Source organism: Struthio camelus, chromosome 1 (assembly GCF_040807025.1).
Source record: "Struthio camelus isolate bStrCam1 chromosome 1, bStrCam1.hap1, whole genome shotgun sequence".
NCBI lineage: Eukaryota > Metazoa > Chordata > Aves > Struthioniformes > Struthionidae > Struthio > Struthio camelus.
This window is the reverse complement of record NC_090942.1, coordinates 22,027,131-22,054,083: the sequence shown is the minus strand read 5'-3', so window position 1 is coordinate 22,054,083 and position 26,953 is coordinate 22,027,131. Positions and strand designations below refer to the sequence as shown.

At 37.8% G+C, this 26,953-nt stretch overlaps 1 long non-coding RNA gene across 1 annotated transcript in view; it reads left to right on the top strand.

Moving 5' to 3' along the window:
• The window catches only part of LOC104151516 (uncharacterized), a 30,341-nt gene extending 4,406 nt beyond the window's left edge, over positions 1-25,935 (top strand). The window contains exons 2-3 of the long non-coding RNA XR_695790.2: positions 20,759-20,826; positions 20,916-25,935. This is a non-coding gene — a long non-coding RNA (uncharacterized lncRNA). The remainder of the gene's footprint in view (positions 1-20,758; positions 20,827-20,915) is intronic.
• The last annotated feature ends 1,018 nt before the right edge of the window (positions 25,936-26,953 follow it).

The following is a 26,953-nucleotide window of genomic DNA, read 5'->3' as shown; positions in this document are numbered from 1 at the left end:
GAAAGAATAGAAAGTTAGAAAAGTAGGAAAGAACCTCATGATTTTTCTTCTCCTTTTTAGTTTTGTTTATGCTAAATAACTCTTGTTCATTCAATCTGCCATTGTGGATCAGGGATTCTGGACCTCTAAATTATTTTTGATCTGCTCCTTTTCATTCTCTCTAACAAGTTCTCCTTTTTGTCAGAGCAACCAAACACTAACAAGGAAAAAATATCTCCATGAGATAAAATTAAAAATTTATTTCAATTGGCTAATTATTTCAACCTCAAGTGGCCAGTAAATCAACGAGATTGCTTCTGAACATGCCTTCCTGTTTCAATGTGCATGTCAAGGACTCTTCAGATTGTATGGTGCCTTTCACTATGAATAAAAGTAGTGTTTATAACACAGGATAAAGACCCTAATAAAATAAAGTAGTCACGTGACAGCATTTCTGCAAGAGATTTTATTGCAAACAAAAACTTTAATAAAATATGGCATTAACATTTAATTTGATATGATTTAAATATTCCAAAATGTCTCCCATATTACTCTGTTACAGTAATGACTTAAAGATATTGCAATCAAAAATCTCAAGTGAAGTCCTTCCACTAATTGGGTATTGTGTATTTTAAAAACATTAATTACTTTTACTGGAACACCCAAGGCTCCCTGAAAGAAAGGAGAGAAAACTGGACTAGATTTTGCAGCCACCTGTATTAGACTGCACTTTGTTCTGGATCTAGTTTATAGTTCTTTGTTGCTACAGCACTGAGATACCCATGGCGATTTGTCCATTTAATATTAAGATTCCCCTAATGCCTGCAGGATTTGGAAGCCAATTTTATTGTCATCAAGCAATGCCATTCTGACTGAATCCCTAATACTTGTCGTTCTGGAAGAATATACTGAAAGTTAGAGCTTCCCCCTACATACTACGGCTTAATTCAAGGGTCTAGTATCATCGGAGAAAGGGAGTCCATTGAATCTGGGAGTCCAACTTGCAATCGATGTTATGCCTACATTTCTCTTTTTAAATTTTAAAGCTTGTTCAGGAGTTACTGATGTTTTGTATTCCTAAATGAAATTTTGAAATAGAAACAAGTAAACTGATGAAGGCACACAAAGAACTGACGCAAACTTTTCAACCCTAAATTTGAAGATTTGAAGTCATCCATTTTGTGTTATATCAGTTAGCTAAAGGTTTATTCTTTTTTTTTTTTTTTTAATTCTTTCTCTTTTAGGAATGTTATTACATGAACCTGTATCTTGGAAGCTGTTGTAAGATGGATTGACATATTCAGGCCTGCGTGGAATAATATGTACTGTGAAGATCCCAGGACATACTGGATTGCTTGCTTCAGTAGTATTTCCAGATGAATTTTTCAGGCTGATAGGGACTATCTGAATCTAACACCCCTAAAACAATACTACAACAGGTGACATGGTCTCTGGAGTTATCTAGAGACTGAGAAGTTTATGCTCCTGACTCTGGCAATGATTTTCACCAAGTATGCAAACCAGGCCTATACACAGGCAGTGCAAGCTAGATCTGAATGTAAAAATGTGTACTGTTACGTGGTCCAAAAGCTGGGCCAGGAAATCTAGCTTGTATCTGCCTTTAAAAACTAGCTAGATACCATCAATAGAAATTAATAAAATCTTTCTGCTAACCTGATTCTTAAATCCTAGTCTCCATTCCATAAGCCTTCGTTTCACTGGTGTAATTGAGTGTTTGACAGCTGATTTAGTGCAGAATGAGAGGGATCATTTTCAGCTACAGTTATTTTTCTGTCCTGGGCCTGCACAACTGCAGTGATGGCAGCTGTTTGCTGAACTCAGTGCTATGGTGTGGAACTGTTCAGTTACATTTTGGAGAACAGTCTGAACACTAAGAGGTAGTGAGGTATCTAATAACACATTCTATTGTACTTGTAGTTTTGCATGGATGGATATGAAACCACAAAACTGTTAAACTTTTCAGCTTTCTACAGGTCAGCCAACAGATTCATACTCTCCTAAAATTCCACCTGAGTGACTAACAATTGCAATCGCAGACGCATTCGTATACCGAGTTTTTAATGTGTTTCTGAAATGCAATTAGGATTTTACAAGAAGAAGAAGAAGGTATGATCATGAAGCATGCAGTCTGTTAAAGGTCCAGAAACTATCTTTTGAAGCAATAGCTGAGTAACTTAGTTTTTATAAATTTTGTGGGAAAAATGATGTCTGAGTAGGGATTTGGAAGGAAAATGAATGAATGCCAGTGACACTAGTTTGGAAGTGATTTGTCGTTTGTTATTCTGACCTCTCTGCACCAAGATTGTAAATTGATAAGTTATTGAAATTCATATAAATTATATAAAAATTACCCAAACAAATCCTATCACATTAAAAAAAAAAACATGAAAATTAAAAAATATGATTCCAGAAAAAGGAGGAGGCTGCTACTTTAATTTCACCTGCGTGCACATGAGTATTACAAAGCAGCCTTAAAATTGCACGACCATTTGCTAGTATTGTCACAAGGCTTCTGGCTTATTCAGTCCAGTGAGGAAGGCTGCTAATTTATGTTCTTTATTTTCTCTCTATGCTGTCTGATCCAGCTTTTGCTCCATCTAATCTACGTATCTGGCTCCATACCACGCTCATTCCTGGAGTAAATGATTGCTCTCATGTCTCAGGTCATTCATCAGTTTGGTTTGACTTTCTTTTGTGCTTGCTACTCCTCTTATTTTAGAACTGTTTAGAAAAGTGTTTAGAAGTGTTTATTCTACAACAAATAGCTATGCAACAGCGAAAAACACAAGTCAATTTTCTGGGGGCAGAGGGTTGAAAGGAGCCAGTCTTATCTTAATGAATGGATTGAAAAACTTAATTACAACCCCTTCTCTGAAAAATCCAAGCAGTAAAAAAGTTCCCTTTTTTTTATTACTAAGAGATAAACACATCATTGTGGCAGCAACCAGTTTGGGGACCACATTGGTCCCCTACATGAACCATGAACAGAGAACCGTTACCTGGAAATCTCTGAATGAAAAAAAAATTCTGTGCTGAATTGCCTCTTTAATGAGGAAAAGCTAGCATAAAGCAAACACCAGCTCCTAAAGCAGCAGGTCATTGTGTTCAAAAGAACGCGTGGAAGGACGCTAGGTTACTGCCGCCATGCAGACCACCTAGGCACAAGCTCTGCAGTCTGTCCTTGAGGAGCGAGGTTTGCTCTCCAGCTGGTTAGCATTTACGCAGCAATCAGCAGGAAGAACTAAGTGGAACTGCAAAATGTTCTTGTGTAGCTCAGCAGAAAAATGCTCTCTGCTATGCGTTGCTTCAGGCTGCTTAGATAAATTCAAATTGACAGGATTGCAGCAGCACTGGGCATTATACGTCCGCTCACCATTGTGCTAGTCAGAATAATATTGAACTGTATGTAATATTAAAAATAAAAAGGCCAAAAGTATCTTGTGGAGGTGTAATAGTGCGATTTCTGTTTGCAAAAGAGATGCTATACCCTTTCACCTATTTCCATGAAGTATTTAACTGTTTTATTCGTCAGAATAACTAGAAATAACGACTTTTTGAAATAAAAGCAAAGCAAAAAAAGAAAGAAAGAAAGAAAAAAAGTGGGATAGGAACAACTCTACTAATTACTGAATGACATTTTACTGAATTAATAGAGAAAAGGTAGTACTCCTTTACATTTGCTTTTGAAATAAAAAGTAGAACTCCAGCATAAAACACCATATGAAGTCAGAAACAAAGTGATCAATAAGCAAAGTTGGTATTAATTATGTCAAAGAATGTCACAAACATCAATATGATAGAGAAACACAAGCCTCATTGTCTTCTGACAGGATATGTTACTGGGAGTCACCTAAACATTACTTATAAAAAACTCCACTTTCTACATCCAAAGTTTATGCAGCAGAAACCGCTCTTCCAATTGATGACAGCAAAGGTTTTGATCAGTGATCTGGGGATTAAAAGTCTTGCAAGTGTAGTTACGCACCTGATAGAAATTAAGTCGCATGAAGTGGTGCTTATAACCGCATGTGGAGTTATGAGCTCAGAAGTGGCATCACAGAGAAAAAGTTGTGAAATCACACGTTTAGCTAATTAAACATGGATGTTTTTCATAATCCATGGGATTAAAATTGGAATAACTATAAAATGAATGATGGGGAAAAGGAAATGCACAAGAAAGGAATAATAGGATTTATAACACAGAGAACTAAGAATTTGATTAAAGACTGCACATGGGGCAATTAGAAATAATTACAGAATAAAAATAATTTGGGAGAGGAGAAGTGATGCATGAGGCAAGGAATTTTCTCTTTACAAAATAATTCTGTATTTAGGATATGTCCAAAATGAGGGTTTATAGCTTAACAGAATGGCATTGGTGATTGCATTGATTAAGACTTCCACGGCTTGCAAGTATTTGGACAGAAAGAAGTAAACAAGGCTGGGTACCTGACAGAGGCGATAACAGGAAGATGAGGCCGCCTGCAGAGAATCTCTCTCACACATTATAGAATAAATTTACCAGAAACATGGAAAATTGTGAGGAATTCTGTACTGGATGTGCAGTGAATTAAAGTCCTTTCTGTACTGGGATCCATGACTTTTCTTACAGTGTTTATTCCCAGTGAGCCCTGTTTCTGGTAGAGCAAAAGTGATCCTTTTCGTAGGTCACGGTATGAATTCATGTGCAAACCTTCACTAATTCTTCTTAAATCTGCTTTCTTCAACAGGAATATCTGATGTAGTTCTTTCCTACATTGTGCTTTTCGGGTTAAATATTCTATGCAGCATTCATTATTTGGGTCTTCAATATTTACAACTGCATAGTTAGCAAAAAACTCCTACTTTATAATGAAAAAAGAGGAGCTGCTTATTTCAGTACCCTATTCATTGTATTAGCATGAAGGAATATTTGTTAATCTGTGATAATTGCATCAAATCTCAAAAGCTAAGCAAGACCTGATCATAAAAAAAGGACACATCAGTTAGAGCAGTGACCCTGAACCTTTGGACCAACATAAGGAATAAAAACCACATGTAAACTACTCCGAAGGGGTGATGACGTCCAGTAGCAGTGTGAGGTGTTGAATCACAGGAGGCAACAACAGCTCATTTGATGCAACTGCAGATGGAAGAGGGAGTTCACATTCCCTGACTGCAGAGATATCCGGCTGCATCAACCCAAACAGGTTTGGACTTCCACAGAAGAGAATGAGACGGTTAAAGGGATTAGGGATCAACCCAAGCAGATTCCTTTGAGGGAAAAGCACCATTGCAGTGAATATATTACCAGTCCTTGTTATCTCAATCTGCCCCCAATTCATCCAGAAACCTGCTGTTCCATTTTTCCAGAGTGAAAAGTGTTTCTATCTGGCCTACTTATAACTGGAAAAAATACATAAAATAATTTCTGCATCATGCATCAAATAATGGACAGAGATTTGAATAAACTGTATCATACTTCTGTCCAAATGAACCGGCTTAAGCTAAACTGGCTAAAGTTTAGTTTTATGTAATCCCTACTGATTTGGCCTGAAACATTCTGGAGAATGATTACATGACTTAATTATCCAGAAGATCTGAGGAGGAAGTAACCATAATCAAAACCATGCACTTGGCAGAATGAAGTGCTTGCAAAATGCAGAGTGGTCTTATCTATTACACTTGCATAAGAGATAGATTGTATTTACTTCCTCTAAATGAAAAAGGAATCTCAATGCAAAATCTTATCTTGGTGTTAATTGGGTTTAGCTGCTAAAAGGACATTTCCCACATTTTCCACTTAATATTTTGCACTCTGACAAAGTACAGTAGGTTCTGAAAAATTAACCAATATCCTGGCAAAATGTTCCATGAAATTTTTGCCTCACAGTTTCACTTGGCTATTCTTTTTCATTTTTTTTGTGCCTAACTACCTAATAGACATTTAACACATTATTTGTATATATAATAGACAGTTAACACATTTATTCTCAACTTCTCCTGTGTAATTCATGTTGACAATTTTGCTGTCTTTCAGTTTTGTATTAGTTTATTTTACTCTTGCTGTCAATCCTTATTGACTGCAGGAAGGAGGACTTATTATTATTGGCATTTAAGCTATTACAGTTTGCCGGGTAAAATTTTATCGCTTTTTTAACATTTGTAAATATCGGATGCTCTCATAATGTATAATTATATATAAGATGAGTACTATGTGGCACAAAAAAGGTTTGTGGATATACTTATCAGCACTGAAAGACCGTTTTCTTATACCTTAGCAATGATAAGAGTGCACAGGAGTTCAGGGTTCATAGATCTAATAACTTTAAGTGGCTTTCAGTTAGAAGTCTAAGTGCTACCTAGCATTTTTATTACGAGTCTGCAGCTCTGGAAAGGAAAGTAACTAATGATTAGCCATTTGTGTCAAAGAAGAAAGAGAGATTTCCCTCTGTGGGAAGAATATTATAGTCAAGGAAGAAAAAAATTAAAGGCTTAATAATATCCCCCGTTGAAAGACTATTTCTGGAAGCCTGTAGTAGTCTGGAATGCAAAAAAAAAACCCAAAAAAACCCCATAAATATTACAGTGTTTAGACACACCTCCTCAATGCATCCAGCAATAGAAATTGTGCTTCTCATTCTCCTTTGACTTCTCTGCTAATTTCCATGGCTTTGTACCCTGATAAACCTCTAGAGTTTTCCCCTTTAGTGTTTCAAGAGCATATGGAAAGTCATGTATGTAAACTCGAAAAACCAACCTCCCACCTCTTTCTAATATACAGAGATATGACATTATATGGGTATTTTGCCTGATTGGCAAAATTCCTCTAATATTTAGGTGAACAAAATCAAAGGACATAGATTAAGAGCTATTTTCTTATTAGTTATCATGACATGTTTATCTTTAGGTTTAATATTACTGTTTTGAATTTAGGTCATAATGCCACTGGTGACTGTAATTTTCATGGTCGTGAGCCCTAGGCACATTACAAGCTCTGTAGTGCTTCCTAGCACAGAGACACAGAACAGCCAGCTGGTCTCTATAGCTTTTTCAGGGTCCCTACTTTTACAACCCATTGTCTAAGACAAAAAAGAAAGGCTGATATATGTTATTCGAGAATCAGAAGGAAACAATGATCCAGTACTGGCCTTGGCATATTGAGAATTTATCAGCTATTGGTTTTTAGCAGTGTTACAGTAATGGAGAGCTTTTAAGAGGAAAAACAAAAAACATTTGTGGATGTTTATATGCAGCATGGGAAAAAGCTTAAAGTTTTACAAATAAGGCTGACAAAATGAGATGATTGCAGACAGGAGATGAACTCCCACATACTGAAGGATAGCAAAGAGCTTTAAGAGTAGAAATAAGCAGCCCTTCTTTGAGGTAATAAGGAAGAGATGGAGAATTGACTACAGATGAGCATAGTCTAAACTGACGACTTGAAGAATGTTTTTCTGAGCTGCTATCTGGATGGCTTTCTGCATGGCAAGATTGAATTTAATAGAATCAGAGAAATGAAGGAATGAAACAAGGAACAGGGTTTGAAATGTTTAGTTCCACAAAAGGATAGGAAAAAGTCTGCAATGTTTAGCAGTGGTGAGGACATGAGGACTAGAAAAAGATCTAAATGAAAAAATGTATTCTGCTTCCAGTCTTCAGTGTCAACCTATATGATGAAGCTCTTACCAGTGATTAAACAAAGAGGTAAATTAAGACTAACCATAACTTTCTGTTACAATTTTTTCCCTATTTCTCCTAATATTTTTTGAAATAAAAATGTTGAAGATTTATGCTCTTTTCTTCTGACCAAATATACAAGTTAGTGAGCAAGATGCTTCAATAGATAGTTATGGCTAGGAAGACTTCTCTGAGAGTGTGATTTCACTGTGTGCACAAACTCTGTCATTAAAGAATGGTAACTCAGGTAGCATTACTGTGAGCTAATAAAAAGGGGTTTGGAGAAGAACATGGCGCACTCAGTTTTATGTGGTAAAATCTGTAATGGTAATAGGATCTCTATCCCAATGTGTGTCTGGTGTCACAGCTGAAGGATTTTATGGTCATAGCAGTGAAAAGATGAATGCCTAGGTTAGACTGTGACAGCTCAGTAGCAAAAAAGAACCCAGAGTTATGTCATATTTTTTATTATATGTTCAGCTTTGCACAAAAAGGAAAGAATCGGAGTATGAGCATTTCTTCTGTTGGTTTTCCTGGGGCTCCACTGATAGCGCAGGGTTAACAGCTGTCTCTTTGCAAGACATGCTTCAGATGTGCTCCCTGTTGTTACTACCAGTGTCTAGGAATTTCTTCTCACTGGCAGATCTTTCACTCCAGATTTCCACCCTCTTGGACAGTTGTGTAACATAATTCTACTCAAATGTCTTACCAAAAACAATATATACTATACCATTAAAATCCAGCACAAGGGCAGGCATTATGCTATGCTTCTGGTCCACTAATATTTTGCTAGTATAACTCCCTAGATTGGCAAAACTGATCTGTTTGTGCAGAAGTTGTATTCATGTATCTCCTTTTTTCTGAACGAAAAGGTAATGGGCTTAATCCTGCAAGTCGACAACCTCTTTACTTCTGGCTGAAGCCCCAATCAAAACAAATCATAAATGAGATGATAAATTAAAAATTTTATGTGAAAAAATATCTACTGGGGTATATAGCCAACAGGAAACTCTGAATGAGGTTTTAAGCAAAGTCAAAGATCTAAATACAAAATTTAGCACTTTACAATAGCCTAAGAGGATTATGAATTCAGAAATCAATGTATGGATTACACTGATCTTTAGATGACAGTAATATTGATAACATTCCCCCTGTTACATTAACATTGCAGAACTTTTTCACAAAGTCAGAGGCTTCTTTTCTGCTGCATTTCTTAACTGGTAAATCCTCTTTAACAAAATAAACAATTAATCTAAAACAACACCATCAAAGAGCCCTTAGGAAGGGAAACCATTAATTTTGATCCAAAACTTGCTAACAGTAATAATTATAAAAGTAATCCTGAAATAGAGTGGCTTAACTAATAACCCTGCAGAAACTTCAGCTGCTCATATATCAGTAAGTTATACCATATGCAGTGTAAAAAAAATATGTGATTTCTGGTGATTTACCACCAGAAATCTAACATTTACCACCAGATTCTAACATGCTATTGAATAAAGAATGATTAGGAATAAGGGTCCCTTTATTCATATTCTCATTCCTTCGGCCCAGATTCAAAGATTCAATACAGTCTTCAAAAGGTCAGAATACATCTTTAGTACTGCAACCAGTTTGTATAATCTCAAACATTTCAATATTCCACTTCTCATGAATAAAAGATGGCTCTCTACCATTGTTTGGCCACTTTATACACATTGTGTGGAAGTATAGATTACAAGTGAGGGACAGAATATGGGGAATCATCTGTCAGGAATTCCTGGGTCATACAGGTAATGGCAAAATAGATTCATCTGTCCTAATTCAGGCATTTAAAGATGAGATATGCACTGAAGCTCTGAACTCTCTCTATAGTTCTTCAAGAGAAATAAGGGTATGATGATGTGAATGATTCATTTCTTCCTAAGTCAAAAACAGACCAGATGAATCACTCCCTAGCGGAACCTATTTCTCTCCATTGACTATCATTGACTACCATGGGAGTCCAGGATGATTGGCTTCTCCTTAAACACCTAACATGAGGTGAGAGAAACTCATACTTTAGGACTCCCCTACTTCACCAAATTACCTTATCAGTAAGGTGATTTTTTCATTTTTGTCCACTAAAGAAGCTAATTCTCAGCTATGAAGTTGGAAGACGCTCTGATCCGCAGACCCATCATTCCTTAAAATGTATCTCTACAAACCTCATGAAATTAGAAATAGTCAGTGTTGAACAAGAGGAATGCAATAAGGACTAGGAAGATAGATAAAAAATAAGGTTAGGATGTTATATCAAGTTAGGAAGGGTGGACAACTAGAAGAGTAAAAAAACTGGTTGGATGATCAGGCTCAGAGGGTAGTCATTAATGGGTTGTGCTCTATCTGGGGGCCAGTGACAAGTAGAGTATCACAGGGGTCTATGCTGGGATGTGTCCTGTTTAACATCTATTTCAATGACATGGGGAAGGCAGCATAGTGCAATCTCATCCTGTTTTCAGATGCTAGCAAAACGGGAGGACTGGTTGACATGCTGGCAGGCAGGGCTGCCATTCAGAGGGACCTAGACAGGCTGGAGGAACGGGCAGAGAGAAACCTCATGAAATTCAATGAAGGCAAATGCAAAGTCCTGCACCTGGGAAGGAAGAGCCCCTTGCAATGAGAAAGGCTGAGGGCTGATGGCTGGGGAGCATCTCTGTGGAAAAGGACCCATGGTCCTGGTAGACATCAAGATGAACATAAGCCAGCACTGTGCTGATATCAAAGGCAGTTAACAGCCTCCTTGGCTGTATTAACAGGAACACACCCAGTTGACTGAGAGAAAGGATTATCCCTCCTTTACTCAGCTCTCGTCAGACTGAGTCTAGAATATTCTCCCCAGTTTGGGCCCCCCAGCAGCAGCAAGACAGTCAATAAACTGGAGCAACTCCAGAGTACGGCGATAGTGACGGATGGGGGCTGGAGCACTAGCTCTGTGAGGAGCGGCTGAGGGAACTGGCCTTGTTCAGCGTGGAGCAGCGATGGCTTTGAGGGCACAGAACAGCAGCCCCCCCGTGCCCACAGGGAGGCTGTCAAGAATACAGAGCCAGGCTTTTCAGAGCAGTGCATGGCAAGAAAACAAGAGTCAATGGGCATAAATTGAAACAAGAGAGGTCCAGCTGGATATATGGAGAAACCTTTTCCTCATGAATACAGTCAAGCTTTGAAACAGGTTGCCCAGGGAGGTTGCATCTCTCTCCATCCTTGAGGGTCTTCAAGACCTGACTGGGGGTTACACTACAGATTTGCTGATGCACCTTTTAACCTGAATAAATCTACGAGCAATATTCCTTTCCTGAATATGTAAAAACAGCTATAAAAAGAAAGGTTGAATGTAAATGAAGTTCATGAAGTTCCACAAAGACAAGTGCAGGGTCCTGCATCTAGGGAGGAATAACCCCAGGCACCAGGACAGGCTGGGGGCTGACCTGCTGGAAAGCAGCTCTGCCGAGAAGGACCTGGGAGTGCTGGTGGACAAGAAGCTAACCATGAGGCAGCAATGTGCCCTTGTGGCCAAGAAGGCCAACGATATCCTGGGGTGCATTAGGAAGTGTTGCCAGCAGGTGGAGGGAGGTGATCACCCCCCCCCCCCTCAGTCCTGGTGAGGCCTCACCTGCACTACTGCATCCAGTTCTGGACTCCCCAGTACAAGAGAGACATGGTACTACTGGAGAGAGTCCAGCGGAGGGCCACTAAGATGATGAAGGGACTGGAGCATCTCTCCTCTGAAGAAAGGCTGAGGGAGCTGGGCCTGTTCAGCCTGGAGAAGAGAAGACTGAGGCGGGATCTGATCAATGTGTACAAGTATCTGAAGGGAGGGAGTCAAGAGGAGGGACCAGACAACTTTCAGTGGTGCCCAGCGGCAGGATGAGAGGCAACAGGCACAAACTGAACCACAGGAAGTTCCATCTGAATATGAGAAAAAACTTCTTTCCTGTGAGAGTGACAGAGGCAAGAGGTTGCCCAGAGAGGTAGTGGAGTCTCCTTCGCTGGAGATGTCCAAAAGCTGCATGGACACGATCCTGTGCAATGTGTTGTAGGCAGCCCTGCTTGAGCAGGGAGGTTGGACTGGATGATCTCCAGAGGTCCCTTCCAACCCTGGCCATTCTGTGATTCTGTGAATCTTTGGTTAGGTAATCCCTACTCAGGTGCAAGAGGTGAGGAGAAGCATGAAGAGGGCTTTGGTATGCCAGTAAGAGCTTTGCTGTGAGAGGCTATTGAGTGAAATGTTCAAATACTCGGTAAAGTTACTGCAGCTTCCTGAATTACTGAAAATCCACTGTGTGATGGCCACAAACGGCACATATACTCTTGGCCCATTGTAAATGCAAAGATAAAATCTGACATGAGCCTCAGGGAGAGGAGGAGAAAAGGTGGTAGACACAAATGGCATATGCAGGGCAACTCAAACTCAAGTAGTTTAGGTTCTGACCTTCTTTTTCAGTAGTTAAAGCAATTTCTGTAAGTCATAGGTGATAGAGATTTTCCAAAATACAAAGAAATATATTTCTTCTCTGCTTGTTTGTGGGCCAAGGACAGAAAGGCGCTTTTTCTCCTCTGGGAGCCCATTTTAGCTTCCTTTCTATTTCCTAAATGATAAGAAGCAATTTCAATGTAATAGTGGGTCAGCTCCATTCTCAGATACATGACAGGCTATGCAGTGCAAATGGGGGCAGCTGTGATCACTTTCTGCAATAGACTTTTAGTCAGCAATTCCCTGTCCTCAAAGCTTTATGTGAAGAGCTTAAAAGGCTTGGGTTATAACAAAGGAAATGAAAATAATTTTAAAGTAACAAGAAAGTCTTGAAATGAATCCTAACCTGATTAACAAAGGAAGAGAGGATGGGAAAGAAAGTCTTGGATCAAGTCCAGTCCTCTGCTGTTTCAGGCACCTCATCGTAAGCCTATCAAGCTACATAAACATAATAAGCTCTACCTAAAAAGCTGCTAATGCTCCTATTGGAAGGCTATTCCAGAACATCCCTGCTTTAACGGTTAGAAATCACTTTCCAATGTATAGCCTAAATTTATGCAGGGCCAGCTTCTACCCATCTGTTCTTGTGCCAACATAGTGTTTTAACTTAAATGACTCTTCTCTCTCCCTGTTGTTTACCTCCTTGGTGTATTTATGGGCAACAATCATATCCCTTTCAGCTTTCATTTTGCTAGGCTAGAGAAACCATGCTATTTATGCTCCTCTCAAAACAAATGTTATTCATTCCCTTCTTCATGCAGGCAGCTCATTTCAGTACCTGCCTCTTTCATTCTTCTGGAACAAGTGGCCAGGACTGTGGCTGGTCGGCGTATCCCAGGGAAGCTTTCAGCAGTTGGGTACAAAAAGCCTAATAGTTCTACATCCTTGGATCCACAACCAGGAATGAACTGGATCAGACATACTGACTTCTCAGACAGTCGATCACTTCCTACTTAAACAGTGGGTGACAGTTTAATACAGACATTTCATAATACTAGGTGAACGTAATCAGACCTTGGCTCCCCAACTTCACCTCACTGCTTAGCCTTGTGTGTTGCATGAACAAGGAGTGCTTCAAAATATATGGAGCCTTAGGGCCTGCCTCACATCATGAGTTAGGATATGTCAATATTTACATGTTCAGCGTATGAGCTCACAAAAGAAATAAACTGCATTCTAAATGTGCCATCCCAAAACAAGGGAGCAGTTAGTATTTGGAGCACTTTCATCTGTACTGAAAATGTCAGATTTTGCTCCAAAGCCAACAGTAGCTGGCAAAGGAAACTACTGACGGCACTCACAAATCAGCAGGCATCCAGATCCTCCTCAGTAAGTTTTGACAATCTGGCAGACCTCGGAATAATGAAACACCTTTCATGCAAGCATGACAAGCCCAGTGACCAAAACACTTATGACAGAAGTCCCAGTTAGGAGCATTTTTTATTACACTGACAAAATACTAACATATAAAAGTCTCTTCTCCTCTTAAAAATGTGTAAGAATAAGCTAAATTATTCATGCAGGACTTAGCTGAATTGCTTTTGATTCAGTACTTTAAAGTCTGAAAGGCACATCTGGACATGCATCAGTAAATAAACAGGCTAGGCTTCCCTTGAAACAGCTTGTACTTTGGAAATAACCACATAATTTGAGACCAGGATGACCCTGGCATTCAGCTGAATAGCGTTAAAGTGTCTTATCAATGAGAATTAAAAGAACTAAGGTGAGATCAATTTGTTGACCTGGAGAAAACTAGGATTCGCAATGCTGATTTGGTGTAATGGCAACTGCCTTATCCAGTTAATTGCAAAAAGGAACTTATTGATTATCTCTTTTAGTACTTCTATTGTCCTTAAAAATTCTCAAAATTGTGTCATTTGAAAGCCACTCTGTGAAAACTAATCACTCGCAGTATTCAAGCGTGTCAGGATACCTAAGTACCTATGCATATTGATATGCATACCAATATTACCTATGCACCTATAGTACCTATGCATATTGCTAGACATACCAATATGCATACCAATATGCATATTCTAGGTTGCTAGACATACCAATATGCATACCAATATGCATATTGGAACCTGTAAAATGGAAACTGTACAAATGGAAACTGTAATCTCTATAATCCTGTGGTAGTCAGATACCTTTCGTTTACATAAAGTCTGGATTATTTGCAGGACTCTGTATCCTCTTAATATAAAATAGAATGCATGGTTGTAGATGGCAAAAGAAGAAACTGAGGAGGCACTAAAAATAAGAAGAGCTGGTGTCTTAGACATATAATTTGAAAGTTTCAGTATTATCTTACTTACCTTCTTATTTACTAATTGCTCTTTTCAGGAAAAAGTATTAATATATCTTTTAAGTAATAGAGTGATTTTTCTATATGTGTTTTTTTTTCCTGAATTCTGTACTTGGAGAATATTTTTATTTGAAATAAATAGAAATAAATACAAAATGCTTAAATAGAATTCAGTGAGGACTGAAGGTTATATACATTAAAGGCCTGTACAGGCCTACAGTGATGTAGAGAGCATGTATCGCTTCCTAAAATCAAAATTAGGATTCTAAAACCTCTTACTCGGTTGTCCTCTTGTTGTAAGGGACTCCTTTTTTTAATTCCCTGAGCACATAAAATTACATCTTCATGCAGGCACAGAATAGCCTTAATCTTGGAACCCTATTGCATACACACCTCCTGCCTGAGCTCTTGCAGAAAGGATAGACTGGATTCCTCTTCACATAACTCTAAAGGCAAGATTTAGCTGCTCACGCATCAGTGTCTGTGTCATCTGAGACATCCTGAGGTATCCAAGACATTCATACTGTACTGACAGGAAATTTATGCCTTTCTGAAACAGCATAGGTAAGCAGGAAGGATGCTCTAGGGCATATCAAATGACACTAGCCACTTTTATGTAGAATAATGTGTAGACACTGAATCTTATTCAGGTCTAACAAGTGATTTGCACCTTCTGAGGCAGACGATGTCCATATGATTCTAAGCTCTCTGCACGGTCAGTGGGGAGAAACAAGACTTATAGGGCATAACCTGAGTGATTTTAGACATCTTGTTAAAGTTTAGATGAATTGCTCCCTAAAAGTGACTATTGATATGGAAGGACCTTAGACAAGTAACTTTAGATACTTATACATATCTACATTATAGACATGTACAGATCAGCTGAAACCTATAGGTGTCTGAAAAGATCCATCCGATGACAGTTCCCAGGACCTTCTGCTAGCTTGTAAGGTGGTGGTGGCTGTGGCGGCTTCATTACCTTCCTCTACTATCATTCTAGTCTATCAATCAGCTCTAGTGCAGTTCTCAGCCAAGTTCAGCTTGAGACAGTTTCAACCCATAGCTCCTACAATCTAGGTAGATGCCTGTATCATCTGTTGAGACATAGGCAGCATAGACCGCAATACAGGAGTACCTAGGCCCAGCAGGAAAACAGATCAGGACCACAGACTATAATTAGGGAAACCACCCATATTTCCAATAGTTGCAGCCTGCATTGTTCATAGATTTCTTTCTAGATGTTCATTGCATAAAAACAGATACAGTACTAAATAAACTGAGGTTATTTCGGTTTCTTAAAGTGAATGGTTGTATTTGTAATGTTTTGATGGATTCTCTTTCAGATCAGTAAAACTAAAAGATATTCTCAGAACATATACATGGTGAGCAAGGCAAATTATTTAAATGCTAATTTAGAAACTTTGAGCTATGTTTGTGCAAACTAAAGTGCAATTTGCTTTCTTGTCTGAATCAGCAATTTATGAGACTGCTCTAAAACACTAATCTGTAGTAGGACAGACGCTCTTCAGGACTAGCAATTTAGGTTAACCCACTGTGCTGTGGTCCAGCATGTTATTCACATACACGAATAAATATCTTTTGTTTAAAAATAAAAGGAAAGAAATCTCAGTTGGATTATAAAATAGTTCATATCTGCTTGTAGTCAACTGTTTGATAGACAAATGAATAAATGTTTGCAGATTGTTTACCTTTATTAAGTATATTTATGCCAAATTTTTCATTCTCTGAATAATCTCCAGGGTTCAGCTAAGGACAATGCAAGCAATTCCTCCTCATGTAAGAGTTCTAATGTACATTTTTATGGTTTTGTGCTATCATTTTGTGAGTACACTACTTACATTGTTCTTAAATATTGTAGGTATGTGCTCTTAGAAGACAGGTAATAAACTATCTTCTCTGTTGCAGAGCAGGAGGAGTGATATTTTTTATAACTATTGATTCAGTTTTCTTTAACTATTGTTAGACATAAATAGGAACCAGGATGTTTAAATCTCCATTTTAAAAATGCTGTGTGTATGTATTTGTGAGGTGTGCACCAGCTGGTAGGGTAGGGATACCTATTTTTTAAGTATAACATTATTATGCTGTTAGAATAGTTAAAGCACTATTTTCCTTTTAAATATAGTTACATTTTTTCTCCTTTCTTAAGAAGAAAGAGTCAGTCTTGCCCAGCTCTTCACAGGAAAGCCTATGGATAACAAACTCTAGAAGTTTATTCAGAGTAAAGTTTATTCAGAGTAATTAAGTAAAAAAGTTTATTCAGAGATACTTCCCTCCAAGCTTTTAAAATTTGTCATTGTCTTCATCATCTCCTTACCTGTCAGAATTAGGCTGACATTCAAGGAGTGTACTGATTATCAGTCCATAGTTCATAATTGTTCGCTGGAATCCGCTCTTAACACTTTGTCATTATAACTAAACGATTTTTTATCTTTTAATTCAGAAGCAGAATAAAGTTAGAAGTATTAGGAAGACATTTGTAAGATCTAGAACTTTGACATGATTCAATATACACAGATAAATATTAAGTAGCAAAATGAAGTAAAAAGGGGCTGAAAAGGATCTACTGGTATAGCTGCAGCATAGCTTGCAGCAGCCAAGGTTGATCTGATTTATGCCAGTTTAATCCATCCTTAAAAGACGGACAAAACCTGCCTTGCTGCAGAACGGTGTCTTTGAAGGCTGTACAAGGCTTTTGAAGGAAAGCATGGGGACCCATCTCTTGGTTTTTTACCGCTTAGATTTCCAGAATGAACATGCTTTCAGGAAGCTTTCTCAAGAAAAAATGTGTTCTCTTTGCACTGTTTTAGCTGCTTACACACGTCCAAAGAGTAGCATTGATGTTCTGAAACCTCTTAGCAAAACATAGCAAGGTGAAGTAAATGATAAACGTTTGAATGGCTCCTATTTCCTGTAGAGAAGAAATCAGGGGTGCCATGTTCAACCGAATTTTTAAAATGTTTGATTAAAAGAAAGCATAATTTCAACACTAAGCATAAGTGAAGATTGACACCTTGATTTGATTCACACATCTTACCCCATTCTCCCTTAGGTTTTGTTTTGTTTTAATAGTCAAAGGATTATAAAACTGCTCAGCAGTGCTTGGATAGAAATTAGGATACTGGATATTAGGATATTAGGAGCTTAGATTAGAAATTGGATAAAAAATGTCACCACCGTGGGAAATCTAAATATTTAATCCCTTCAGTTTGTAAGGGTCAAACCACAGAACATTTTATTGAAAAATAATGTATAGTATACATTGTGAAACACAGATCTGTGGAACATAAAACAAGAAAGTGTTCAAAAACTAAAAATTGGATCCACTTTGCAGTACATTCATGAAACTTTTTAGTAAACCAAGTGTCCAGACCCTTGAGCAAATGTTCTAGTGAACTGTCAGATCATAAAAAGCGAGTTTCTGAGATACATGCAATTTCTCATGACTTTAATATATTATCTGGGCACATATTTAGAACAGTAACATCCGTGTTTTAAAATAATTGGATACATATGCCATTCATAATACAATAACGATTTTTTTCATAAGAGCATTTAATTTGATGAGCAAATGCAATGTAGCACAAATGCAAGTTTTAGAGCTGGATCAAACACCATGTATAAACCTTTCCAAGTAGTTGTGGTTCCATCCAGAGCTTGACGGAACACGAGTCACAGCCTGCCATTTGAGCCTCTTCTGTAGCAGAGAAGTGACAAAATAGCCTGGCAATAGATTGTGAGGTAGAAGAGAAATAAGGATAGATTAGAGAGCAATTATACATGTTAATTTAATTATCCTTTACACTTTGGATATCTGGGCTAAAAGATCACAGGCAAAATCACTTCATTCTTCAGAACCTTTTCTGAATCCATGTATAATTATCATTATTTTTCTTATATAATAGTGCATACGTCTGCTTAAAAGAAGTTGAGGCCAGATGCAGTGCTCTATAAAGGCACTGACAGGTTCTCATTGACTCCGATAAAGTCCAAGACTAAGGTGTACTAGGAGGTGCAGGGTGTCCATGAACTACATCTGTTTCCTTAAGTTTAGAAGAATGTGTGTGCGTTTGTGTGCATTGATATGTGTGGCTTTTTAGCAGACCTACTACAAAATTTCACAAACTTCTATCAAATGTGGAAGTTTCTTCACCATCCATATTTTTTAACAAACACTGGCCAGGTGTAGCAGGGTGTAGGCAGATAACCTCATGGCAGTCATATCCTAAGCCAGATCCACTCCTTATTCCCACAAGGGCCTATAATCTATTAAGTAGCAGGTCTGCTTTACCCTAATATTTTCTGACAATTTTCCGAAATGCCTTAATTCAGGTGCCCACACATGCTCAGAAGCATTCTGTTGTAGGGGCATAGCTTCCTGTTTCCCATATATGTTTGCCACGATAGAGTTTGATGCTCAGTACTGTTTACATTCTGCTTATTTACCCTGAAAAATTTGCTGTATTGTGGCCCTCCTGCCTACTTTTTCTAGAATAGCCTTAGTTAGGGCACTCCCAAAATTTGTAAGAGAACTAGATTATAGAAACCTCATGGCTTCCTTATCCTTAGAATATATTCTAGGTGAAAGTAGTCTTCATTCCTTTTAAAGCTTTCTTAATGCATTCCTTGAAACACTTTAAAGACCACTCTGCACCTATTAACACAGGTCAGAGAAGTGTAAATGAGAAACCTTCACCAGACTGTAGTCAGATTTCTGAGCTGCAGAAAGCTGGGCAACCTGTAGACCTAGGGGGCCTGGGCCTGGGGAAGAGGAAAGAGGCAGACTCTCTTTCCTAGCAGTGTTTCATAGCTGAATATGTATACAACCCAGTGTATGAGTTGTTGTGGTAGCATTTGGATTCTCATCTTTGCCACCTTGTGCATAAGTGTATGGCTCCACGCTGGCTTGTCGTGTCCTGAGCTCTACATCCCTGGCTGCAGAGAGGCCAGCTTCAGTAGTGGGGATGGAGGACATCTCCTCTCTTGCAAATCCTTAAATCTCTTTCATAGGAATAGAGTTGTGTTGCTTCTATATAAAGTCGCTGGGAAGAGGTAGTTTATTCTTACATTAGCAAATAGTGAAACTCCGTGTGATTGTACCTATAGAGTGAAAGATATGTTGCTAAGGTCCCAACATCCATCTCTGTGTGTTTCAGGATTTCTTCCTTAGGATTAGCTCTACTCTTGCTTCATGGAATGAATGGTCATTAGCAGTTGGGCTGCATTAGGTTCACTCCTGGAGTGCATCATTTGGCTTAGTTTCATCCGCAGTCATCCAGTTTCATTCAGTTAGCATGCTCCAAGACTGTTCTGCGCAGTGCATGGGGATGATGATTGAGAGATTTTCTTCAAAAGTGCAATCCCGATCTAAATAAAATGCTAGCTAATGTAATATTTTAATCACTCACGGAGGACTAACATAGGTGGCCTGCATTGCCTCTGAAAGGCTGTCAGAATACTGGCCTGGCTTGATTCAATTGTCAAGGAAGAGGCATCTACTGCCATTTAAATTGCCCTACAATAGCCTACCTGTCCTCCAAGCACCTATCCATCAGGGCACAGACCTCCTAAAGGTTTGGCATCATATTTGTCAGCTCCATGTGAATGTTTCAGATACTGCAGGGCATCTCAAAGGGCACTAGATATCTATCTGTGGGTAACTGAATCGAGACCTTAAACACTTACTTTAAGATATTTGATTGTCCTTTCCCTCTTGCTTTGCAAGCCTGGGAAGCACCAAAGTCCTGGGCACAACTGTACAGGTTAGTCATGCTGCATTTCATTCCTTAGTTATGAAGATCCTTACCTGAGTGCTGGAGACTAAGTTCAACATCCTCCTCTGACTGATTTAGAATACAGGAAGGGACCTGGAGTTCACCGTCTCCTAACAAACAGGCAATACAGTCTAAAGACACTGACATTGGAGGGAAAATATCATAGAAGTGACTGAAACATTCCCCATCAGCATGCAGAAGACCAGATCTTTTAATCAGGAGCAGCAATTGCTTATTCCAAAACTTAGGAACTCTAATTACTAAGATTTTGATTGTCTGGAAATGAAGATTAAATATTTTAAAACTTTTTTTCACCTTGCATCAGATAAAAAAAAAATCTTTGTAATTTTTTAATGATGCTACTATCAGTCCTCCTAACAGAAAGAAAAGGTTCACAAAGCCAAAGTAACACAATCAGTCGCTGTTACAAAGCAAAAAAATAGCGTCAATGTCAGTGCCTGCATTTAAAAGAAAGGCATGCAACTGTGATCTTTTCTTCCTCCTCAGATCCCCAAATCATGCAGGTTGGCAAGGATAGATGATCACTCTCATTCTTCAGACCACAAAAATGAAAGGTAAGAACTACTTACACAGAAATTAGAGCCATAAAATTTGAACATTTGTCATTTTGTCTGACAGTAGTCATGTGCCTTTGTGCTTGCAGCTGCGTTATGGAATTTACATTCTCAGAGATAATTCTGCTGGTGCCAGACTACAACTACTGAAGGAGAGATGGATTAGCAGAGTATAAGCATAAAATATAAAAGCATTGCAGGAGCCCATTGTGCATTACAAAATCATAAATGTATGACTTTTCCTTTTATTACTGGATTAGAACAAAGGTTTGAACACTTACATCATTATTTCTGACCACTTAGAGCCAATAATATATTTCTGTAGAATTATTTGGAAAGGATTATTGTTCTTATGTATTAGGGCAGAGGGGTTTTGTTTTGTTTTGTTTTGCTTTTTTAACAGAATTTGTAATCGTTACCAACACAGAATAAAATAATTCCATTAAAAAAAAAAAAGAATGGATAAAAAACATATCAGATTTTGCTTAAGAATTCATTTGTTAGAGGATTATTCCTCTTCAATGATTAGCCTGGTAAAATGTAAAACCTATGTACACACAACATGAGCTGTGATAGATGTGGTTTGTGCCTAAAGTGCAAACTTCCTTTATATCTTGTGACCTTTTCTTTAGGTTGAACAGTTACGTTCGGGTTGCCATAGCAAGAAAAAACAGTTGCATCTCACAATTCTGAACTGTGGTGGTCAAAACGGATAAAATTCTAACAGGTTGTAGCACATAATTCACAGTGGGATAAGCAGAGCTGTGCAGAAATATACCTTCAAATAGATACATTGAAAAATTATTTTTTATTAATTAATTCAATGAGGATTAAACCAAGATAACACAATTGCTGAGAGGTCTGCAATCATTTCCCACAATTCTTGTGGTTAGTCTTCTATTTTGGAATGATAGTTCTGTCAAAAGGCAATAAATACCAATTTTTAATTAAAACATTTCTTTCAAATGTGTTTCAGAGATTATAAAACATTTTTACTGGAGTTAAATTTCAAATATTAAGCCTTTTTTCATCCTTAAGGAAGTAAGTACAGATATTTATTATATAAAGTTTTCTCTTCTATGAACAATATCAGCTAAAACATTGTCTAGGGAATTTTAGAGACCTCTCTCTAAAGAGAGGGAACCTAAGTCCCTTCAATTTTTCTTACATTGCCAGTACCAAAATGTGCAGAGTTGAAGGCTTAGAAATTATAGCCCGTCCCCCCACCCAATCCAAACCAACTAACCAACCGACCCCCAAAAAAACCACTTAGTGACACCCCAATATTTACGCACACATTTGCTGTGTTATTTGGGAATTCTTTGCCTGTATTGTCTAGATTGTTTTAGGAAGTTGTGGAGCTGAAAGGAATAGGCTAAAAACCTCCTTCATGATCATTCCTTAGCTTCTCATTTTTTGATGTAAGAGCGTCTCATTAGCTTTCACAAGAATCCATAAATTAGCTGTGAACCTAAAATGAACATTTCATTTCTATCACGGTGGTGCATTTCCTCTTTTAATCATTTGATCATGTTTTTTTTATTTATATAGGACATTTTTATCTCCTCAGAGTATAACAAGAACATTAAAAAGTTTTCTTTTTAAAGCTTGAACAATAAAACTCTTTGTTAAAATAATGTGTTATTTTAAATTCAGAGAGTCCATTGTTTGTGGTTTCTTTCTGCCTATTACTTGTAATGGATGGGTAATTGTTTCCAGTAGCTTGATACGAGACCAGAGAGCCTTTCTCAACCTCAGATTTCTTTCAAATCCTCCTACAAACAATATATTCAAAGCACTAAATCATGTTTACCAGATGCACTGGAAAGATGAACTTTTATTAATGGTGTTATGGAATAAAGCAGCAAAACTCCTTTTTGTTTGTTTGGTTGGTTTGGGGGTGTTTTTGGTATATGATCTGATTATCTGTCCAATTTTTCAAGAAATGAATAGATTATGAAAAGAAAGATTTTTTTTTCCATTCTCGGAAAATAGTATGTCTCAGCAAGTTTCCTATTAAATAGCCACATGTTCAGCCAAAGAACTGTGGAAATTTTCACTCAGATTCATTGGAGTTGCTAGAATTGCGCAATTAATTGGTCATTAGAATCATCAATGTGAAGTAGCACAAACAAAAAGGAAATCCTGCTATTTTAAAAGTTTGGGTACTGTTTGCCATGCACTCTTTGTTGAACCCAAAGGATGATAAGACCTCCATTATTTTTATTTTGGGGAGCCAAATGATTCTTCTTATCATCAATGGTCCTTGAGCACAATGTCTGCCAAGGGAAAGGATGCAAATAGTAGTACTCTGCTTTGTGACCTCTAATATATTAAGAGGAAAATCAAGACCTGTAAAAGTAATTATGAACAGTTCTTTACTCCTGCAAAACATAGCACAACTTTAAAGTTGGGAAAGGGGGAACAGATAAATAAATCAAGGACAAATAAACCCAGAAATACTGAGCCCTAAAATATGTGTATATGTAAATATATGTAACTTCAAGAGAAATCCCTCTTTGCAGCTACTCATGTGCAGACTCGTTAGAATCTGCAAGTGATCATCTAACCGTGTCAGTGAACCCTGATACCATTTTGTCCCCTTCTCTGTGACAAACACAGAAACCTATATCCAGGAGAAGACTGAATAACTGAGTGTTTCCAGCAATATACAAGCTTAAGTGACCTTTTCAAAGTCAACCTTCTTGTCCAGAAACCCCAGTTTGGGACTCGCTCCAGCTACTGGTGAGGGGGACATTTTGGATTCTGTGATGCTCTCTCCACCAGCTGCTTTTCTGGGGGTGATGGGGACACACTTCCATTTAGAACACGAGGGTAAATGAAAGATCTCCTATAAGACACTCCAGTGGCATTATGTAATAATGTACCATTCTGAATATTACTCTTTTCTAAAACAATTAGTTGAAAGAATAGATTTAGTTTTGTTGTTCAAGTTTTCCTAGTTTTGTCCATTGGAAGCATAAGCCAGTTCTCTACTGAGATTTGCATAATGTATAAAGGCAGATAATGTTGCACATATGCCTTAGTGACAGGCATGCTGGAGAACTGTAGTCTAAAAGCTCTTAGGAAGTATTGTTAAAAATTGTAGGTTCTAGGAAAAAGAACCGGGTAGCACCAATGTATTGTTCTATACCATGCATTAAAAGTAAGAAGATTCAGAATTCGTAAATGTATAACATTTACCTTAAACAGAGGCAGTGAAATAGCAGGTGAGACCCATATTCTCAGTGAATCCTATACTGTATGTGCTTACTTTACAAATGCTGCTTCCCTAATGCTACTTTCCTGATAACAGACACTCTGCAGGGTAGACCTTTGCATTTCCATAATCCCCATATTGCTCCTTAGGGAAAAAATCCATTAACCAGTAAGACAGAGATTCCTGTGATGGAAAGGGTCTAGATGTTCTGTCAGCACCTGTGGTGAATCTGTAGGATTTGTAGGTAAGGGAGGCTAAAGTATGATAGAATTGCATTTTAAGAAGTTGGTAAGATTCTGTTTCTGCTATATATAAAAGATGCTATTGAATAGGAAGAAAGAAAGCCAATTTCCCCGTGAATTAGATAAGTGCTCTTTCAGTGTATTATAGATTTTAAGACATTGCAAAAAATCAAAGTAGTTCAGGATAAAGAGGTTGTATTAATGGTTTATTCTTAAACTAAAAGTTTTTTGCCACTGCCTAGGCATTATAATACAGCCAGTTACATAGTAAGTCTTACATTACGGAATTTCCAGTAGCACTGCCCAAAGAATATATTTTTTTAGAAATGTCATAAAACACAATGATGACACCTAATAATCTCTAAGTGGACTTTAAAGATTTTTGTATTCTGTGATAGGATCTGTAACTTCAGCAGTTGGTTGGAGAAAAAAAGTTTCTATGGTACACTGGACCGATGATTCATTTTAGCATATTATCCAACCCTTTTCTATGTCTTTTGCTATAGGCCCCAGCGGACTTTCATTTTAAGCACTTAGAAAGACATATGGGCTTTTATCAGAAGAAAGAATGTCCCATATATTTTTAATCTTATTTAGATGTTCTTGGGACTCACTAAAGCTATCTAACTTGTTTTTGAGTCGTTTTAGCCTCTTGATCTCAACGACTGCTTCTGCAGAACTGTGTGGACTAATTGCACAATATGCAAGGCAAAGAAAAATCTTAACAGACCTTTGCATTTCCCAAGTGAGTAAAAAACAAGTCTTCCAATCTGACTCGAGATCATGATTCATTAGGTATTGCAGCGGTTACTCATTAAAGAAGTTTCATCACATTATTTCTGACGTGCTCTAAATTGGTTATTAAAACCTTGATGTTGCTATAATTTTAAACCAAATAGGGAGGATGTGATTTTACCAAATTATTATGAATTAGAAAACAAGTTAGGCTTTATACATAGGAAACATAGAAACAGAGGAAAAATGATCTATTTTTAAAACATCATATAGATGATTAGGATTTATAATTGAGAAGATTAGTGATCCAGAAGAAAGAATTTTTTAATAAGTACAACAGTAATTTTATATAGAAATAACAACATTAACTGCAATTTGAATGCCTGACAGCCTCTTGTAGTATAATGAATATATTTGTAGCAAGAACGCTAATTGTGTAAATACTTATCAATCAGAGATATAGGGTTATGAGTTAGATTAAAGAAAAATTTTTGCTTGAAATTCAAAGCCTCATTATCTTTCAGAGTCTCAATAACGTAACAATTACACAGAACTTTTAATTCACATTTTTAGTCAGGACAGAGGATATCAGTTAATGATAAAGCCTGTTTGACTAAATCCAGCAGGTTAGATAACTTTTTATAAATACTAAATTTTCTAAGGCCCTTTATAAATCTAAGTCACAGATGATCAACAAAACAAGCTTCTAAGCTAAGACTCCATGCAGGAGACCCAACTCAGTCTCAAAGTGCACTGACAGATTAACCCAGTTCGCTTGTGCAGACATGATGCTCCATACAAGACTTTTTGATGCACGTGATATATAATTCGCTTTCTGTGCAAGAAAAATGTACAATAGCATTTGTAAGCGAGCAAAAGAGAAAAATTTGTAATACCTGAATGATTTTCTGATCTAAATCCTATTATATAGTCAATTGAGAACAATGCGATTGGAAAAATATCTGTAAATGTGTATGTCTGATTGGATGTATGTCAGTCAATAAAATCAAAACAACTGCAAACAGCACCTTTACTAGATTTCTTCATTGGAGCAGGAGGGCTGCTGAAACAATAGCTTAAAAAGGCCCACAAAAACAGCATCAGACTGGTGCTGCTAGTTACAGGTTTCAAAAAACAAGGCCTGGATGCTGCTGGTCTCCTAATGGGAGCATTTGGCTTGCTCACACAGCAGGAGTCGAGCTGAAGTGTGATTCACAGTACTTTAGGCTCCATGAATGAATCACCGCTGGCAGCTCTGGAGCCTTCCCACCTCCTGCCTCCCTCTCAATACACCACTGCTACTATCTGTTAATCTGCAGCTCTGTCTACAGCCATTTCTCTTCTGTCATGTATCAGTACTGCAGTCAGGCATGCCTGATCGTGGGCTTGCCAGCAATAATCCACACTTTCTGTTCTCCAGCTGCTAATAGCCACACTGTCAAAGAAACAGTTCAATAAGCCTATGATGGAAGAACTCCCTTTCAAAGTACTTAAGAGCTTTAATGCTGTGTAGTCTATTTCTCACCAGTAATTTATGCCTTGTGACAATCTTGAAGATGGAGTTTGCAGTACTGTCATGTAACAAAGAAAAAACACAATAGCTGTGTCTAGAGGAAAGACTGTTAAAGAAATGATTGCAAAACTTGCAGTGAAGAACAGAACTGTGATAATTATGCAACAAAAATGTTATTGGTATATAAAGAAGTATTTTCCTAGGCCACAAAGAGCAGGTGTGTGTATGTACATATATGCACACACCAGTTTGTGAGCCTGACCTCAGTCTTTAAGAAACATGTCCTGCTGCTATATGTCCCTTAGGATCACAGTTTTTGAAAAAAGATCCATATTTTGCCTCATTTCTTCGTTGCACTAGCACAGCTTAGATATGTTCACAATACCAGTTACAGAAAGGGAAGCTTATATGATGTCC